This window comes from Maniola hyperantus, chromosome 2 (assembly GCF_902806685.2).
Source record: "Maniola hyperantus chromosome 2, iAphHyp1.2, whole genome shotgun sequence".
NCBI lineage: Eukaryota > Metazoa > Arthropoda > Insecta > Lepidoptera > Nymphalidae > Maniola > Maniola hyperantus.
This window is the reverse complement of record NC_048537.1, coordinates 1,044,258-1,065,457: the sequence shown is the minus strand read 5'-3', so window position 1 is coordinate 1,065,457 and position 21,200 is coordinate 1,044,258.

Here is a 21,200-nt window from a genome sequence, read left to right as displayed (position 1 = left end):
GACTTTTATTTATTTTTATGCATCATAGTCTTTGAATTATCGTGCAAAATGTCAAAAAATACGACTACAGTACGGAACCCTCAGTGCGCGAGCCTGACTCGCACTTAGCCGGTTTTTTTTCATTTATAGGCTAGTGCTTGGCTGCAATCAGACCTGGTGGCAAGTGATGATGCAGCCTAAGAGCACGCTTGCCTAGAAGATGCCTATCCCTTTTTTTAAATTTTCATGGCAGCCATTTTGAAATTTTATTATTGTTGTTATAACAGATACAGAAATATACATTCTGTGAAAACTTTAACTTGATGCAAGCTATCTGAGTACCAAATTTCATCAAATTCGGTTGAACGGATGGGCCGTAAAAAGCTATCTGACAGACAGACACACTTTCGCATTTATAATATTAGTACCTATGGATTTCATGTTTGCATGAACATAAATAATTCTAATAAAATAGACACTATTTGAACATAGTTGCATCGGACATAGAAATATAATTAATGTTAATTCTAACAGCTTTTTTATGTTTCCTGTAATATAAAAAGTGATAAAACAGTAAAAGATAAAAACAGTAGGTAAATACATACCTACTACAAACTACAAGCAATGCCATATGAGTCAGAAAATGATAACGAGGTACTAAAATAAAATCTTATAATTATATAAAAGGAAACGGTGACTGACTGACTGACTGATCTATCAACGCACAGCTCAAACTACTGAACGGATCGCACTGCAATTTGGCATGCAGATAGCTATTATGACGTAGGCATCCGCTAAGAAAGGATTTTTCTCAATTCGACCCCTAAAGGGTTAAGATAGGGGTTTGAAGTTTGTATGAAAGTCTGTCAGTTTTGAAGTTAGAATCGCGAAATTTTTTAATATACACTTATCTCTATATTTATATATATATAAAAGGAAAAGGTGACTAACTGATTGACTGACTGACTGACTGACTGACTGACTGATCTATCAACGTACTGCTCAAACTACTAGACGGATCGGGCTGAAATTCGCGTTAAGAAACGATATTTGAAAATTCAATCCCTAAGGGGGTGAAATAAGGGGTTGAAATTTGTGTAGTCCACTATGAAGTCGAGTATAAGCTAGTTGTGCTATAATTTTCATTTCCTTGAGAATTATTCAGTGATTAATTTGTAAGGATTTATGACCTCAATCTTCCTTCAAAGGCAGCCGCTATGAGCTGCGCTCAATCAAATTACAATAACTTGCTCGTGTAATAATATTAAGCTTCGGGAATTAATCTCTGTTCGCGAGTCTGGCTCAAAATGCTAATGAAGATTAACTCCGGATATTTCGGGTGAATGGAGTTATGATAGACAACTAACTAAAGAGCGGCTTCAGACTAGCGTTTTTTTCGCGTTTTTGTACGCGCGTGAGAGAGAAAGAGAGAGATTGTTCTGTTCAAAATTCTTCACTCTTGGCGAATTGGTCGTGGTTATGAATTGTCCTTCACTGCTGCGCGTGCTATGCCTCGGGGGCGTACGGGCTAACCCGAAGATGATGTCCCCGGTTTCTAACGTTACCTAGACGTGGACTCACACGACGGTCTGACTAACCAGTAGTCCCCCCAATTCACCCATCCCAACGTCATCCTAAACCGTGCTCCGAGCCTCACAGGAGGCGCCCTTAGGCTCGGCAGACGGGGCTGTCTCTTTTTTTCCAAAGAGATTTTGACAGAGTTGGATTTTGATATTTGAGCGATCGTTGCTCGTTTGGTCTAAATCTACCCTAAGAGCGATCACGCACTCATCCAATCCGTATCCGTGAAAATACGGATACAAAAAATATCTGTCATATTATGTCATAACATAAGCTACCATACAAATAGTTCTATGATAACTTCGGAACGTGTTTTCAGGGACTCGGATCGGCTAACCGTCGTAACAAGTGTATAAGCCAAAACGAGCGGGAAACGCGCGGAAAAAACGATAGTCTGTAACCACCCAAAATTAGATAGCTAGCATACAATGGTTTGTAATTATCTAATTAACATTATGGTGCCTCCATTGTTTATTCAGTATTATAACTTCAAATTCGGATATGGGGCCATTCTAAACTGTAGTTACTGAAATTGTGCTAACGTGAAAGGGGTAGGCCTTTCCGTTTAGGGCATTTTCATTATCAAAGCCTGCATTATCGTTTTCCATTGGTTTGCAAATTGGGTATTCTATCACTTACAGTATATACTCTATCTGTATCTACTGCCTTGATTATTACTCTATCTATTGAATCTATTTGATTTATAGGCTAATTTATTCGCCTGTGTCCACTGTATGTCATGAGGTTCCGGGTTCGAGTCCCGAGACAGACTAGAAGAAAGATATTGGCTTTTTACACGACTGCTCTAAAAACGACTGTAATGTTTTCAGGATCCATATTAATATAATTTGCATGTATGAGTTTATTTTCTATTCCACCATAATTCCTCATATGAGAGCATAACAGAGCCTCAATAGCTCAACCGGTATAGGAGTGGACTGAAAACCGAAAGGTCGACGGTTCAAACCCCGCCCGTTGCACTATTGTCGTACCTACTCCTGGCACAAGCCTGACGCTTAAGAGTGCTGCAAATTGCTAATACGCGTGGCCGGTCCGCGTGGACTACACTAATTTCAAACCCCTATTTTACCCCCTTAGGGGTTGAATTTTTTAAAAATCCTTTCTTAGCGGGTCTATCTGCACGCACAAAACAGCCCGATCCGTCCAGTAATTTGAGCTATGCCTTAATAGATCAGTCAATCAGTCAGTCACCTTTTCGTTTTATATATTTAGAGTTTTAGACTAGCTTATGCTTGCGACTTCGTCCGCGTGGACTACACAAATTTCAAACCCCTATTTCAACCCCTTAGGGGTTGAATTTTCATAAATCTCTTAGCGGTTGCATACGTCATAACAGCTAACTGCATGCCAAATTTCAGCCCGATCCATCCAGTAGTTTGAGCTGTGCGTTGATAGATCAGTTAGTCAGTCAGTCAGTCACCTTTTTCTTTTATATAATTAGATTCTGTGTTGTCAAGCATTGTTGACAAGTAGGTACAGGTTCACCGCAATCGAGAACTGCATTTTTGATTGCAATAACTCCGCAAATTATTGCAGGTTTGCGGTAAAACTTGCGGTTATTGACCCTTTCCTTTTTCACTTTATGTCGGTTTTATGCCACCATACAAGTAAATTTTATACCAACAATATTATTTTACAATCTTACAACTTGGAAATTGAATCGCGTAAATTTTGGACCAAAACGGGATTTTTATTACTTTGACTCATACTCGAACTCGAATTTGTAGTGGAGCTAAAATTAATTACGCAAACTTAAAACTAAAGCTACGAGGGTTGTGAGGGAGGGTGAGGATTGTAAAAAACTGGCCAAGTGCGGTGCGGAAGTTAGGCTCGTGCACCGAGGGTTCCATAGTCATACAGTCGTAGTTTTTCGACATTTGGCACGATAAATCAAAAACTATGATTCATAAGAATAAATAAAACCTGTTTTAGACTCCATACTCCCTTTCATGATACCCCACTTGATATAATTATCTTACTTCCTAATTGAAAATACTAATTATTAGTTCATGACCACAATTTAATTTTTTTTGTGTGATGTTACCACTAATAACACGGTTGTTTTCAGATTTATCCCTTTATGTCTGCTATAAGATCTATACCTACTTGCCAAATTTTATGAATCTAGGTCAACGGGAAGTACCTTGTAGGTTTCTTGACAGACAAACAGATAGACAGACAGATAGAAAGACAGACAGAAAATAAGGTGATCCTATAAGGGTTCCGTTTTTCCTTTGGAGCTACGGAACCCTAAAAATTGGTATTTTTCGTACAATGGTACGGAACCTTTCGTGTGGGAGTCCGGCTCGCGCTTGACTTGTTTTTATTGAAAAAAATATGACCGTTCACAGTACGTAATGTACTATCCCATGTAACCGTCACATTAATCTTAATGTCCGTCCGTACTTGGTTTTATTGTACCAAGAACAAAGTCGTTTAAACTAATGGTACATTTTTCTAATGACTTGCACCTGTGTATGGAAAAGCAGTCTTTACTGACTGAAATAATCTAAATATATAAAAGAAAAAGGTGACTGACTAACTGACTGACTACTGATCTTTGAACGCACAGCTCAAACTACTGGACGGATCGGGCCAAAACTTGGTATGCAGATAGCTATTATGACGTAGGCATCCGCTAAGAAACGATTTTTGAAAATTTAACCCCTAAAGGGGTGAAACAGGGGTTTGAAATTTGTGTAGTCCAAGCGGATGAGATCGCGAGCATAAGCTAGTTATAAATAATTATCGTTATCGCCCACGATTCTATATGTTATGACTTATAATTATTTATTCTTCGCCGTGGTTTTCCCCAATTCATGACTGGAATAATTTAATGTTTCTAAGTGATCATAACAAGAAACGTCCATCGTGCGAACATCTTTTGTTTTTGTTTTTATTTAACCGCCAAGGTTCCATAATTGGGTAGGTATTTGACTCCAATTTTTTTATTACTTTATAAACTCGGATAAAAATAATGACGTAAACTGAAAGTAACTAATTAAATCGATCATATAACAAAAAAGTAAATAACCATTTAAATATTTCTGATTAGACAGAGATAGCAATAAGTATAGCATTTTGACGTCACACCTTACTAATGCCATAGTAGCTTCGTGCGGTTTCATGCAAATTTTCGTTTCACTCCAAAATTAAAATGCCTGTAACTTTGGAAATCTTTGTTGGATTTTAATATTTTTTTCAGCGTACGTCATTATTTTATCCTAGTATATAATAAAGTAATAATATTTATCAAATTTAAAAGTAGGAAAATACCCAATTGAATAACAGACGTTCTACTAATTGTGTGCAAGTGCACACTAAATTTTAACTTGATTAAATTCACTGTTTGCATGCATGATGTCAATTAAAAGTAAGTTAAAATTTAGTTAACTACTTAACAACTTAATGCGTGTAAGTTAGGCTTTAGTAAAGTTGCGTGAAAGCCACCAGCTGACTTTTCAGTAGCCCAAAAGAAGGTTTTTTTTTTTTAATTTATTTATCACCGACAACTTCCATACATAAAAGACCGCACATTTAAATACATACAATAAACAGTATGGTCGTCAATTACAGGTGAAACTTTGCTTATAAACTAACATGCACTAACTTACAGACTAACAGATTAAAGTATAGATTAACTTAATAACAGACAGACTTAATAACGTACAGAGTAACTTGACAGATTAACAGTACCTAGGTAAAAATAAAATAGTTAAATATGTAAAGGAATTTAAATTTAAAGAAAAATATAGATATACCTACTTAACAAAATATAACTAACAAAATATCCACGATTAATGGTCTCCAATTTGATCACAAATAATTTTTTTTTTAAATTTTTTTTAAATTAAGGTTTAGTGTATTGTTACATATTGTAACTTTAAGAAAGAGAGAGAACACTTACATGGACCTAAAACACATACTTATTTACATTTAGTGAAAAGAAGGAATACCTACTAGTGATGTAACGAATATAGCCCAAACTATTAGCAAGCTGAAGTGGCAATGGGCAGGTCATGCCTGTCGTAGAGGCGATGGCCGTTGGAGCCGGAGAGTCCTTGAGTGGAGACCGCGTTTAAGCAAGCGTAGTGTGGACCGACGATATAAAGAGGCTGGCGGGAAGTGGCTGGATGAGGAAGGCTGAGGACCGGGTGTGGTGGCGCTCTTTAGGGAAGGCCTATGTCCAACAGTGGACGTCCACAGGCTGATGATGATGATGATGATGTAACGAATGTCATATTTTGGACATTCGCGGATGCGAATGCGAATATCTGCTGCCAACATTCGCGAATATTCAGTTTTTGTTAAAATTTGGCGCAATTTGTCTATGGCTTGGTGACCTTAGCGAGCGGCAATCCCGTTACCGAATGATAAAGAGATGTGATTACGAGGTTAAGTTACTTTTTATTACATTAAAAAACCATAACAAATTAATGGATTTTGTTTTATTGACCAACTATTATACATCAAATTTTTTTTGTATTCGCAAAACATTCAAATTAATTTCGCAGAATGCGAATGCGAATATGCAAAAATATGCGAATATTCGTTACATCACTAATGCCTACGTCCGAGCCAGCTAGACAAAAAACAGTGCAAAAATCATTTGAACGGAAACTATTTCATTTCATCCCGTAGTATGGAACAGTATACTAAGAAGAGCCACATTTCCGCCTAGTCAGGCTGATTGTTGCCGCAAAAACCCGCCGTCTCATTATCCGAACACGCAGTCAAGCGAGGTGTTATATCACTTAGAACTAGCCGTTTTTTGCGACTAGCATTCATGGTCAACAGTCAACACAGCTTGGCAATCGTACAGTTATAGTTAGTTAGTAGTTTAGATTTTTATTACGCTTGACACGCAGCGTTATTATTAGCTTATGCTCGCGACTTCGTCCGCGTGGACTACACAAATTTCGAACCCCTATTTCATCCCCTTAGGGGTTGAATTTTCAAAAATCCTTTCTTAACGGATGTCTACGTCATAATAGCTATCTGCATGCCCAGCCCGATCGGGCTAGTAGTTTGAGTTGTGCGTTGATAGATCATGCGCTGATCGTCAATCAGTCAGTCAATCAGTCAGTCAATCAATCAATCAGTCAGTCAGTCAGTCAGCTTTTAGTACACTGTAAAGTAAATTTATCACTAGCTGATTTAAAAAGTCACGGGTCTCTGGAACGGTTTAAGCGACATGCTATGCACGTCTGCATTATCAAAAAACAAGCGCATTTTCAGGCATTCAGGGCAATAGAGTATTTGACTACATCAAAAATAAATTATTTCTCAGTGATTATTAAATAGAGGGTGTTTCAAAATATGTAAAATCCACGTCCTTTGTTGGTTTTAAGTGTAATAACCATTTTAAATTACCGATTAAATTAAAAAAAGCACGTCAAATGATTGTGACGTCACATAGCGGTATTCCACAGAACCTCGCATACTAAGCGCGCGTTTTGACGTTTGATAAAAAGTTACTGATTTGACTAGTTGTCAAATACCGTATTGGCCATCACCCGCGCTTTGCTAACTGTACGATAGCTAAACTTTGGATAACTACAAACTGCACAATTAAATGCATATTTTTGTAGACGCCTCTTGCAATGTCAATTAAGTAAGTATTCAGAATAAAATTATAAAATTAAAGACCAAATTATTTTATAATTAGACACTTACTTTGTTTACTACACAATATCACAATGGACATGGTTTAGTCACGCTAGTTTTTTTTGTTTAGATACAAATTAGCCCTTGGACAATATCACCTGGTGGTAAGTGACGATGCAGTCTAAGGTGGAAGCGGGCTAACCTTCAAGTGAGGGTCACTTTTTAACCGACTTCAAAAAAGGAGGAGGTTCTCAATTCGTCGGAATCTTTTTTTTTTTTTATGTATGTTCCCCGATTACTCGAAGACGCCTGGACCGATTTTGAAAATTCTTTTTTTTTGATTTTCAGTTGTTGGATTTGTATGATATTATGTACGTAAAGTAATGACAGGTTTAAATTAGATACTACTGTACGATGCCCGCGAATTCGTCCGCGTGCATTTAAGTTTTTAAAACTCCCGTGGAAACTCCTTGATTTTCCGGGATAAAACGTAGCCTATGTCACTCTCTAGTGGCCCTACCGCGGTTGTTTGACAGCTACAATGTCACGATCGCAATCATCTCTGATTGGTTAATGCTCGCTCACTATTGGCCACAATGCATTGTTGCAACAAGAATCGCACAAATTCAGCCAATCAGAACAATTGAGATTGTAATAATGATTGATGCCGGTTTTAGACAATCGCCCTACAGGTCTCTAACTGTACCTACCCACCTGTTGCTCCGTTAGCGACGTGATTGAAGGACAAACCAACAAACCAACAAACACACTATAATATGGGCAGTGATTATTGTAGCCATTGTGTGATGATCGTTAAATATTATTGATTATTATTATGCATTATATTATTGAGCATTACGTTACTATGTATAGTAACTTTTATGCTCAATAATATAATGCATTACTATGTAAATATCATAACTACGCTTCAACACCTGAGAAGCATTAAAGGTTATAATAAAAACCGGCCATGTGCGAGTCAGGCTCGCGCAATGAGGGTTCCGTACTACAGTCGTATTTTTTCGACATTTTGCACGATAATTCAAAAACTATGATGCATAAAAATAAATAAAAATCTTTTTTGGAATGTACAGATGAAGACCTTTCATATGATACCCCACTTGATATAGTCACTCACTTCGAAAGTTGAAAAGTACTAATTATTAGTTCATGACCACAATTTAATTTTTTTTGTGTGATCTAACCTTAAATTCACGGTTTTCAGATTTTTCCCCGAATGTCAGCTATAAGATCTACCTACCTGCCAAATTTCATGATTCTAGGTCAACGGGAAGTACCCTGTAGGTTTCTTGACAGACAGACAGACAGACAACAAAGTGATCCTATAAGGGTTCCGTTTTTCCTTTTGAGGTACGGAACCCTAATAATAAAATTAAAAAATCTACAAGTTAGGTAGGTACGTGGTGAACTGTTTCAAAACAACTTTGTATAGGTACCTGTCCTATCTTCATGAAATAGATAATAATATAGTGCATTCCTCACCGCATTAATGCGTTTCAAATCTCATGACTCAGTACGTGAATAAATGTACAATGCATGATTAAATCACTTTATAGTCGCTGAAACCTGACGCCTGACTCACTAACTCTTGTTACAAGAATGTTATCATAATATCTGAGAACTAATTATTATTAAGCGTGCTATGTTCCTTTATTTCCTTTTACCTATCTGTGCACTTTTTTTTCAATCTAAATATATATAAAAATTGAAAAATAATTTAATTTATTACCGAATATCTTATGTATACAAGAGTTAATATAGTTCCATAATAATACTTTTTGGTGCCGGTGCCAATTAGCTTTAGCTGCGCGAATCGTCTAGACTTCATATTTTTATGAGACTCCACAATGGCACCTCATTGGCACCGACCCCAAAAAATATTATTATGGAACTATATTAACTCTTGTATACATAATATATTCGGTAATAAATTAAATTATTTTTCAATTTTTAGTGTTTGTGTATCGAAGTCGGTTTTTATTTTTTTTGTAAAAAAAATTTATTTCACAATTTTTAGTGGCCCCATGGAATTATGCTATGACTGGTTAAAAATCTACTGTTTACTAAGCTATTACACTGATCGCGAGCAATTTACTCTTATTCGTTGAGGAGTTCCAGTATCTATCTTCGATGATGTTCATCAGATCTTCATCAAATTTAAATGGGACCAACTTTGTAGTATACCCTTTCAAACAAAAAAAGAATTTTCAAAATCGGTCCAGGCGTCTTCGAGTAATCGGGGAACATACATAAAAAAAAAAGATTCCGACGAATTGAGAACCTCCTCCTTTTTGTGAAGTCGGTTAAAAAGTTGACGGACTGACTGACTGATCTATCAACGCACAGCTCAAACTACTGGACGGATCGGGCTGAAATTTAGCATGCAGGTAGCTATTACGACGTAGGCATCAACTAAGAAAGGATTTTTAAAAATTCAACCCCTAAGGGGGTGAATTAGGGGTTCGACATTTGTATAGTCCACGCGGACAAAGTTACGGGCATAAGCTAGTTCAGATACAAGTTAGCCCTTGACTTCAATCTCACCTGGTGGTAAGTGATGATGCAGTAATAGATGGAAGCGAGCTACCCTAGAAGGGGTATTGCAGTTTTTATTAAACTCATACCCCTTTGGTTTCTACGCGGCTTCGTACCGGAACGCTGAATCGCTTGGTGGCATGGCTTTGCCGGTAGGGTAATATCTACTCATGTGCCGTGTGGAAACTAAAAATCTGTACAAGAGATTTATGTCCAGCAGTGGACGTCTATTAATTGATAATGATTATGATTCCTTCAATAAATATCGTTGGTCCGAAACTTACGGTACCTACCTAACATTTTTTTTTTTTTTAATTTATAGACTAGCGCTTGGCTGCAATCAGACCTGATGGCAAGTGATGATGCAGCCTAAAATGGAGCGCGCTTGCCTAGAAGGTGCCTATTCACTCTTGTCTTGAAGGTACCCATATTATAATTCGGTGGAAAAACTGATGCTGGAAGGGTTTATTTTGTTGGGTGGGTAGCTTGGTGGGTGATATCATAACAGGTTTCATGTTATTACAGTTGTAATTACTGTAATTTCCAGAAGTAAAAACAATCATTGAGGATTCGTAATCAGCAGAGAACTAATTGACATTATTTCGGGGCCAATATATTATACAACCAACACAAATTATTTTTGTCACAAATTATTGTTGTAGCATTGTTGGACAAACTGTCTGACATTATATTTTTACTAGCTTCCGTACTACAGTCGTATTTTTTTTACATATTGCACGATAATTCAAAAGTTATGATGTATAAAAATATATAAAAATCTGTTTTAGAATGCACAGGTGAAGACCTTTCATATGATATCGCACTTGATATAGTTATCTTACTTCGAAAATTGAAAATACTAATTATTAGTTTATGACAACAATTTAATTTTCTTTGTGTGATGTTACCACAAATTCACGGTTTTCAGATTTTTCCCCGAATGTCTGCTATAAGACCTACCTACCTGCCAAATTTCATCATTCTAGGTCAACGGGAAGTACCCAGTACCCTGCAGGTTTCTTGACCGACCGACAGACAGACAACAATGTGATCCTATATCCTAAGGGTTCTGTTTTTCCTTTTGAGGTACAAAAAAGGATGAAAATATATTTTGACAAGACCTATTATTATACCCCAAATTTTACCAAATTCTGTTCACAATAAGTCGTTTTGAAAACTGTGTAAATAAACAAGTTTTGTACATACACATATTTGTTGTATAGTAATCCATACTAATATTATAAATGCGAAAGTGTGTCTATCTGTCTGTCTGCTAGCCTTTCACGGCCCAACCGTCCAACTGATTTTGACGAAATTTAGTATAGAGATAGCTTGCATCCCGGGGGAGGACATAGGCTACTTTTTATCCCGGAAAGTCAGAGTTCCCACGGGATTTTTAAAAACCGAAATCCACGCGGACGAAGTCGCGGGCATCATCTAGTCTAGTATTATTATAAACCAATACCAATTTTATTGGGAAATCCAAATCGGATGGAAATTCAAATAATGTTTATTCATGTTTCGAAAAATAACGATTTCCATGTAAGTTTAACATGAAATAATGTTTGCGGCCACGGCCAATCTGCTACCCAAATGAACTTTGTTTTTCATCCATTTATAAGTGACTAGCTTATGCTCGCGACTTCATCCGCGTGGACTAAACAAATTTCAAACCCCCTTAGGGGTTGAATATTCAAAAAACCTTTCTTAGCGGATGCCTACGTCATAATAGCTATCTGCTTGCCAAATTTCAGCCAGTCAGTCAGATACCTTTTGTATATTTAGATATACCGTAAACTTTTACAAAATTATAGGATTTTTATAATATATTTTTTTCGTGTTTTTTTTGTGTTATCATAATATCAGTAATCGTCAGTACATACATAGTAACATTTATCGCTGTAAAATGAAGATATTATTTCGAAAGAGACGTGATAGCATGATGACGAAGTTACGAGAAGCTCACACTCACAGTAGGGATGTCGGAAGTGCAAACAAATGTCGATATATTATATAGAAATCGATATTTAAAAAAATGTCGATATCGATATTAAAATTTTCTTAAAAAATCATCGGTATATCGGTACAATTTCTAATTTTTAAGTAGAAAGTCGTAGGCCATAGATAAAAATAATTTTAAAGAAACGATTTCGATAGTTTTCTTTTTGGATTCTGGGTTCTAGCCTTTTTCAGCCTCATCCAATCGACCATCGATATTTTGAATGAAAATATATAGTAAAAGTAAAAAGTAGGTAAAAACCTAAGTCATATTGTTTGTCGGTCCGAAAAAAATATCGATTTTTATACCTTTTTGATATTTGGAATTTTATATCGATACATCGATATATCGAACAAATAATATCTATATATCGATGTATCGATATTTTTTCGACAAGCCTAGCTCACAGTACTTAAATAGAAAAAGTAAAAGCATGACGAACGAGGTCGGAAAACGGTTCCTAATCAATATCTGTCACCGCTCGTCTATTTTTGAATCCAGCTCTTACAGGCGTTTCCACTTAGTACCTACCTACTCGTAGCTGAGGAAAAATCTCTAAATATTCTATTTGCCGAGTGCTTAAACTTGTCTTAGTCCTAAAATAAGAAGGTCCATCCTTCCTTATATCTATATAACCACTAGATGATGCCTGCGACTTCGTCCGCGTGGATTTAGGTTTTTTAAACCCCGTGGGAACTCTTTAATTTTCCGGGATAAAAAATATGCCTATGTCCTTCCCCGGGATATAAGCTAACTCTCTACCAAATTTCATCAAAATCGGTTGAACGGTTGGGTCGTGAAAAGCTACCAGACAGACAGAAACACTTTTGCTTTTATAATATTAGTATGGACTAGCTTATGCTCGCGACTTCGCGTGGACTACACAAATTTCAAACCCCTATTTCACCCCCTTAGGAGTGGAATTTTCAAAAATCCTTAGCGGATGCCTACGTCGCGTCGTAATAGCTATCTGCATGCCAAATTTCAGCCCGATCCGTCCAGTAGTTTGAGCTGTGCGTTGATAGATCAGTCAGTCAGTCAGTCAGTCAGTCACCTTTTCCTTTTATATATTAAGATTTATTTCGAGTCACGGGTTTATTGACTCTTCGATATAAATGACAAGCAGTGGCGTGCAGCTCATAGAGGCATAAATGCACTGCTTACCCTCATTGTAATAAATCAATGCTTATTTTTCATTTTAACCTGCCGTGTAATAAGTTCATACCTAAATGCATACCCTGGCTTGAACTCCTGTGCACGCCACTGATGACAAGATATGCCCAAGCGAACAAAATAAATATTTTCACGGTTTTGGAACCAAATAAATCAGCGCCACCTCTTAGATACTAATGAACGACCCGTTTGAAATCCAGACGTCACTGAGGTTGCATTGGTGCTAAAGCACCACTAAGTCGGTGCCAATCTATTTGTTCAACAGCCCTGTCCATACGAAGTAATATATAAAGCAATGTTGTTATCATAGATTAATTATTGGTCTCGCCATAATATTTTGGAAGCACAGAATCTAACACTAATAATTAATCAAACACTGCTCGAGGTTACATGACGCTATATAGAGCATAGAGGAGCACAAAACAGTATCTATTTTTCAAAATTTTTGTTTCTCTGTCTGTCTGTTTAATGTGTGTACGCTTCACGTTGAAAATACAGAACGGATTTGAACGCAATTTGGCATAGTTACACCTTACCTTTTAAGCAAACTAAGGAAAACTAAAGTAGGATAAACAATCCCATTTTCACTAATCCATTGAGAGAGAGTAGAGTAGGTGACTAGCACATGGTGCCTCAAGTTAACAGTAGCTTAAGTACAATCGATTACGGTCCGGGGAAGCCGGGCCTAATCCCCGCTTAGCGCATTCCACAAAACAGGGCTGAGCGACTCTGTTCAACCAATCAACGTTAATTCTATTTAATACACTTTAATGCGATGCTTAAAAGGTAAACAAGTAGCTTCTGCAGAATTGCGAAGACGCGCACTAATAAGGAAAAAAACGGGCCGAATTGAGAACCACCTCCTTTTTGAAAGTCGGTTAGTTAAGGAAAACTAAAGTAGGATAAACAATCCCATTTTCAGTAATCCATTGAGAGAGAGTAGGTGACTAGCACATGGTGCCTCAAGTTAACAGTAGCTTAAGTACTACCGATTACGGTCCGGGGAAGCCGGGCCTAATCCCCGCTTAGCGCATTCCACAAAACAGGGCTGAGCGACTCTGTTCAACCAATCAACGTTAATTCTATTTAATACACTTTAATGCGATGCTTAAAAGGTAAACAAGTAGCTTCTGCAGAATTGCGAAGACGCGCACTAATAAGCAAAAAAACGGGCCGAATTGAGAACCACCTCCTTTTTGAAAGTCGGTTAGTTAAGGAAAACTAAAGTAGGATAAACAATCCCATTTTCAGTAATCCATTGAGAGAGAGTAGGTGACTAGCACATGGTGCCTCAAGTTAACAGTAGCTTAAGTACTACCGATTACGGTCCGGGGAAGCCGGGCCTAATCCCCGCTTAGCGCATTCCACAAAACAGGGCTGAGCGACTCTGTTCAACCAATCAACGTTAATTCTATTTAATACACTTTAATGCGATGCTTAAAAGGTAAACAAGTAGCTTCTGCAGAATTGCGAAGACGCGCACTAATAAGCAAAAAAACGGGCCGAATTGAGAACCACCTCCTTTTTGAAAGTCGGTTAGTTAAGGAAAACTAAAGTAGGATAAGCAATCCCATTTTCACTAATCCAATGAGAGAGAGTAGAGTAGGTGACTAGCACACGGTGCCTCAAGTTAACAGTAGCTTAAGTACTACCGATTACGGTTCGGGGAAGCCGGGCCTAATCCCCGCTTAGCGCATTCCACAAAACAGGGCTGAGCGACTCTGTTCAACCAATCAACGTTAATTCTATTTTTAACACACTAATAAAATGGTGTGTTGTTTGTATAGGGTGGGTTTATGGGGCTAGAATTCATTATTAAAGAAAACAATTTAAAAAACATTATTTTTATTTATTTTTAACATGAACGTCACACTGCTGTACGGAGGGTGAATAATGGCTTCACAATCCGTAAACGACAAAAGTTTTTCATTTTTAAACATAAAAATAGATTAATTTCTGCGGAAAAATATTTTTTATGTTAAAAAATAGAAAAATATTTCCTTCTGACGTCATTAATCGCTATTGGTACAGCGTGACGTTAATAATTAATTATTTTAAAAAATAAAATAAAAATCATGATTTTTGAAAATTATGAATTCTAGCTCCATAAACTGCCGCCATTCAAAGAATCAATCATTTTATTACCTACTACAGTCCAAGACCCTATTACAATGGGGAAGATATCTTGAAGCGATGATAGCCTAGTTGGTGGCTAGGACGTCCGCCTCCTAATCGGAGGTCGGGGGTTCGATCCCGGGCACACACCTCTTTTCGGGAGTTATGTGCGTTTTAAGTTATTAAATATCACTTGCTTGTAAGTACTAAATCCTTGCCGAAGCCTCTCACATGACCAGACCAGAAATTTAGAAATTATAAAATGGCAACCCACTGCCGGGAATCGAACCGGGAACCCCCACTAATGAGACCACAGTGCTTACCACTACGCCAGGGAGGTCGCCAGGGGGTTTGGTGTTCAAGGCACCCACTTCTAACTTTGTGGAGTTCTGTGCGTTTTTAATCAATCAATCAATCAATCAGCCTATTTGCGTCCACTGCTGGACATAGGCCTTCCCAAGAGCACGCCACCGCACACGATCCTCCGCCTTCCTCATCCACCCACTTCCCGCTATCTTCTTAAGGTCGTCAGTCCAGCGGGTTGGAGGTCGTCCCACACTGCGCTTGCTGATACGCGGTCTCCACTCCAGAACACGTCTGCCCCATCGGCCATCGGTTCTGCGGCAGACGTGGCCTGCCCACTGCCACTTCAGCTGGCTAATTCGTTGGGCTATGTCGGTCACTCTGGTTCTTCTACGGATTTCCTCGTTACGGATTTTGTCCCTCAGAAAGATACCCAACATAGCCCGCTCCATAGCCCGCTGAGCGACTTTGAACTTGTGGACAAGGCCAACTGTCAGTGTCCGTTTAAAATCCTTATTAAATATCACTTGTTTTATTGCTGAAGGAAAAAATCGTGAGGAAACCTGCATGCCTGAGAGTTCTCCATAATGTTCTTCAGCATAAGCGAAGTCTGCCGATCCGCACATGGCTAGCGTGGTGGACTACGGCCTACTACTATGACTAGTTAGTTAAGTTATTTATGAACTTGAACCGTATTAAAGTTTAGTACTTAATATTTTAAGTACATAAAACCTAGTTTCTAAGGTAGATAATAATATGTGCTAAAATATATCCACTTAGACGTTTCAATTGACAAGTAATGTGGGTAGTTCGCTAATTTGCTAAGTACATGACATGTACGTTCGGTCTTATTTCAATCTTTGTATGTCCATTTATGGAAATTACTGGAAAAGCGCTGGATTTTCTTGTGTAGGTATGTAGAGATGAGATCATTTTGTATCTGTAATAAACATTATTTTTTATTGGCAATTCTTCATAAATATTTATAATACTTCGCTACTGCAAGTACCTAGATTTATACAATACTAGCTTTTATGCTCGGGACTTCGTCCGCGTGGACTGCACAAATTTCAAACCCCTATATTGGGTTGAATTTTCGAAAATCTTTTCTTTCCTTCGTCCTCTTTTCTACGTCATAACAGCTATTTATACTGCATGACAAACAGCTCGATCCGTCTAGTGGTTGGGTTGGAGCTGTGCGTTGATAGATCAGTCAGTCAGTCAGTCAGTTTTTCCTTTCATATACAGGATGTAACCAGAACTCTGGCAAAAACGAAGACAGTTGATAGTTCCTATTAATGATTACTGAACCACAAGAATTCAAAGATGAGTACACAGACGCCTAACCATAATCTGTGATAGCCTAGTGGTTAGGATGTCCGCCTTCTAATCGGAGGTCGGGGGTTCGATCCCGGGCACGGACCTCTAACTTTTCGGAGTTATGTGCGTTTTAAGTAATTAAATACCACTTGCTTTAACGGTATTGAACTTAACGTGAAAAATCGCATGTGAACTCGGTGTGAAATTTCACCAAATGAAAATAATTTAAAATAACCAATCATATTTATAATTTGAGCCTCAATAGCTCAACCGGTATAGGAGTGGACTGAAAACTGAAAGGTCGACGGTTCAAACCCTGCCCGTTGCACTATTGTCGTACCTACTCCTAGCACAAGCCTGACGCTTAATTGGAGAGGAAAGGGGAATATTAGTCATTTAATATGGCTAATATTCTTTCCATAATCTGTGATAGCCTAGTGGTTAGGATGTCCGCCTTCTAATCGGAGGTCGGGGGTTCGATCCCGGGCACGGACCTCTAACTTTTCGGAGTTATATGTGCGTTTTAAGTAATTAAATATCACTTGTTTTAACGGTATTGAACTTAACGTGAAAAATCGCATGTGAACTCGCTGTGAAATTTCACCAAATGAAAATAATTTAAAATAACCAATCATATCCATCGCTACATCACACAGTAGGTATAGAGTATAGACAAAGTGGTATTATTTATTGACTACCTCCCAATATACCAGTAGGTACGGAATATATTGTACCGTTTGTGACGTAGTCGGTGTTCGCCATATTTGTCTCCAGTTGGTGTTTGATTTGCTCAATACGTTAGCAGAGTTTTAAGAGACAGGCGACAAGCGTGGCTCCTAAATTTTTCATTGCGCTAGTCTAACGCCCCTTTCACACGGCAGTCCAGTTGTTTGCAGGATCCCGTTTGATGGCGAATGTGTTTATATGCTAGGGTTCACACGAGCATCCCGCATGCGGGATCCTGCAAAAAACCGATCCGGTTAAATTGAGCCATTCGGTTTTGTCACTAGAAACTGGATCCAGTAAAAAGCGGTTTGATGGCGAATGTGTTTATATGCTAGCGTTCACACGAGCATGCCGCATGCGGGATCCTGCAAAAAACCGATCCGGTTAAATTGATCCATTCGGTTTTGTCACTAGAAACTGGATCCAGTAAAAAGCGGGATCCCGTTTAATCACACATATATTTCAATAGCAGTCTTCACACGGCTTCCTGCGTGTGGTTTTTTTGCTGGACACTGTTTTAATGGATAGTGGAGTGGTACGGCAGCCCCCGCTCCGCACCCGTGTTCACACGGCAGTCCAGTTTTGCGGGACCAGCTTTTTACAGGATCGTGCAAAACTGAACTGTCATGTGAACACAGCGTCCAGTTTTACAGGATACAGTAAAAAGCCGGTCCTGCAAAACTGGACTGCCGTGTGAAAGGTGTGTAAGAGGGGTTTCTTCGTAGTTTCTTCCCAACAAACGTACAGTACGCGGCAGAAAGTAATGTACATCGACATTTAGAAAGAGAGAGCAGATTTGTAGAGCATTGTCTTTGTCGTTGAGACCGACAAAACGTCATATAGGTATGAGTGACAGAGACAACGCTCTACAAAGCCGAAATGTCATTCTAAAGGCCGATGTACATTACTTTCCGCCACGTACTGTATTCTATAGTTTGGCTCTTATTTGAACACTAGCTTATGCTCGCTACTTCATCCACGTGGACTACATAAATTTCAAACCCCGATTTCACCCCCTTAAGGGTTGAATTTTCAAAAATCATTTCTTAGCTGAACCGCCCCGGCTTCACTCGGGTGGAGTTTTGAAAATTGAGGAGAAGGTTGAATTAAATTTTTCTCTCCGTAAGAACCATCCTCGTACTTCAAGGAATATTATTTAAAAAAATTAGCGAAATCGGTTCAGCGGTTCTCGAGGTTTGCAATGAGCAACACATTTAGTGATTCATTTTTTTTTAAAATATTATAGAAGACTAGCTTCTGCTCGCGGCTTCGCCCGCGTGGCCTACAGGAAACAAACATTACAACATCAGGACATGCACTCTGAACAGCACCGAATAACACATATAACCTTCTAACCCCCAATTCATCCCTTTAGGGAGGGGGGATTTTCTCATAGTCGTTTCTTAGCTGACACCTACTTCCAAATTTCATGTTAATAATATCAATAATTAAAACTTTCCCATACAATCTTTCATCCCCTATTTTACCACCCTTATGAGCGAATTTTCCAAAAATCCTAAAACACGTATTTCTTCATTTGTACCCGAAAACCCAAATACCAATTTTCATGCAAATAACTTGAAAAATGACCGACTTTCATACAAACTTCCATCCCCCATTTAACCCACTTAGGGGTGGAATTTCAAAAAAACTCTTTCTTAGTGGATACCTACTCTGTACAAAGAATAGACCCTCCAAATTTCATGTCTTTAGGACCAGCGGTTTAGGCTGTGCGTTGATATCTATGTCAGTCAGTCAGTCAGTCAGTCAGTCAGTCAGTCAGTCAGTCAGGACTTTGAATTTTATATATATAGATTATATGAAAAGTTAGGTGAGCCAAAAGCTTGTAATGTATACCACGTCCAATAATTGACAGTTTCAGATGGCAGAGCTTTATTGGTAGCTCGCAGTCGCAGCAAATAATATCATGTTTGGGTTAAGGGCTGAAACAAGCAATTCGCGTGACGACAACTGTACGACAGGAGGTCACGGTAAACTGAACGAACGTCAGATAACTTGTGTGTAAAGATGCCAAACGGAGATTACGAACTTCATTCTCTGTAAGTTTCCCTGACTGTCTTGAATTTATTTCGAACTTTCCAACAAACTGGGATGCAAGTGTTCTTGCTCGCGCGCTCTTTAGCTCGGATCGATGAACAAGATGATGTGTGAAATTTGTACATTAAAGAGGAATAATTTAATAATTTTGAAACTTTGTGAGATTTTGCATCATGAACATTAAGGTAAATACTATCTGTCCCGGCTTTACTCACGTGTGTAGTCGACGTTAGCCCGACTAGTTTCGAACCCATACGGGGTCCTTTTTCAAGTCCGTCCGCGCACGTGCCGCTGCCCGCGCTAGCAAGTTTGAAGTGGTTTTTTGCATGATATCTGTGAAAATGGTCAATGATATATTCGTCACGCGTCCTGTTTGTTTCAGCCCTTACGCCCGGTGGCGGGAAAACGGCAAATATTTCCCCGAAGGAGCGCGTGGCGACATTCGTTTATTTCTATTTCCTTGCCGACTTATTAATTACTTCCTGTCCCTTTCTAACACGCAGGGACGCGAGCATTCTCACTCGCGCGCTCTTTAGCTCAGGTGGATGCAGACTATGCGTGCGCCCTTTTTAAATATAAATTAAACAATAAAGTGGGATTGAATGTAATACACTGTTTTGCAAATTTGTGAGATTTCAGATCGCGAATAGTCACAGGCTACTTTCAGTAAAATAGCAAGACGTGTAATATAATATGATAAAGGCTTTACACGTAATTTTTCACATGCTATCCACCATTTCACGGTCCATCTCTATGACGTTTCGTCACGTGTCCTGTTTGTTTCAGCCCTTACACCCGGTGGCGCGAAAACGGCAAATATTACCCCGAAGGAGCGCGTGGCGACATTCGTCTTGCGTTTATCGATCCCCTTGTTTTGTCGGCAATCGGCAATCGGAATTGTTTTTCCGTTCGCTTGGGCATGGATTGCGCAGATATCGCAACCTTTTTATTTTTATTTCCTCGTCGACTTGTTATTATTAAGGAGGCTTTTATTTGAACACCCGTTTTCATCAATAGTTCTTATACCTACACTAAGTAGCTTATGCTTGCGACTTTGCCCGCGTGGGTAACAAATATTTTTCCCCTTAGGGGGGTGAATTTTTAAAAATCCTTAGCGGATCAAGCTAATTTTAGCCTGATCCATCCAGTAGTTTGAGCTGTGCGCTAATAGATCAGTCAGTCAGTCAAACAGTCAGTCAGCTTTTCCATTTATTAAGATTGCACTAGGATGTGTTTTTTGGAAATCCACAAACTATGATGACAAATTGTCATCCCTTCCCGTCAGATCAGCCCTCCCAACCAATTGTCGGGCACGGCGCGGTAGTCAATCTCCACAGACAATTTTTTTTTGTTTATCCATATCCACATCCACACTTAATATTATAAATGCGAAAGTGTATCTGTCTGTCTGTCTGCTAGCTTTTCACGGCTCAACCGTTCAACCGATTTTGACGAAATTTGGTACAGAGGTAGCTTGCAACCCGGGGAAGGACAAAGGCTACTTTTTATCCCGGAAAATTTAAGAGTTCCCACAGGATTTTTAAGAACATAATTCCACGCGTACGAAGTCGCGGGCATCAGCTAGTTCATTATAGACAAATGCTTGACCACGAGAACAAGTTCTGACGAGAAGTCAGAACTCAGAGTCAGAAGACATCTCGCCGCATAAACTATATTGAACTGAAAATGGCAAACTATATGAAAGAACTTTGTGCTACATTATTTTCAAAGGCGCTTTCTCAAGAAAACAGCTGTAATATTA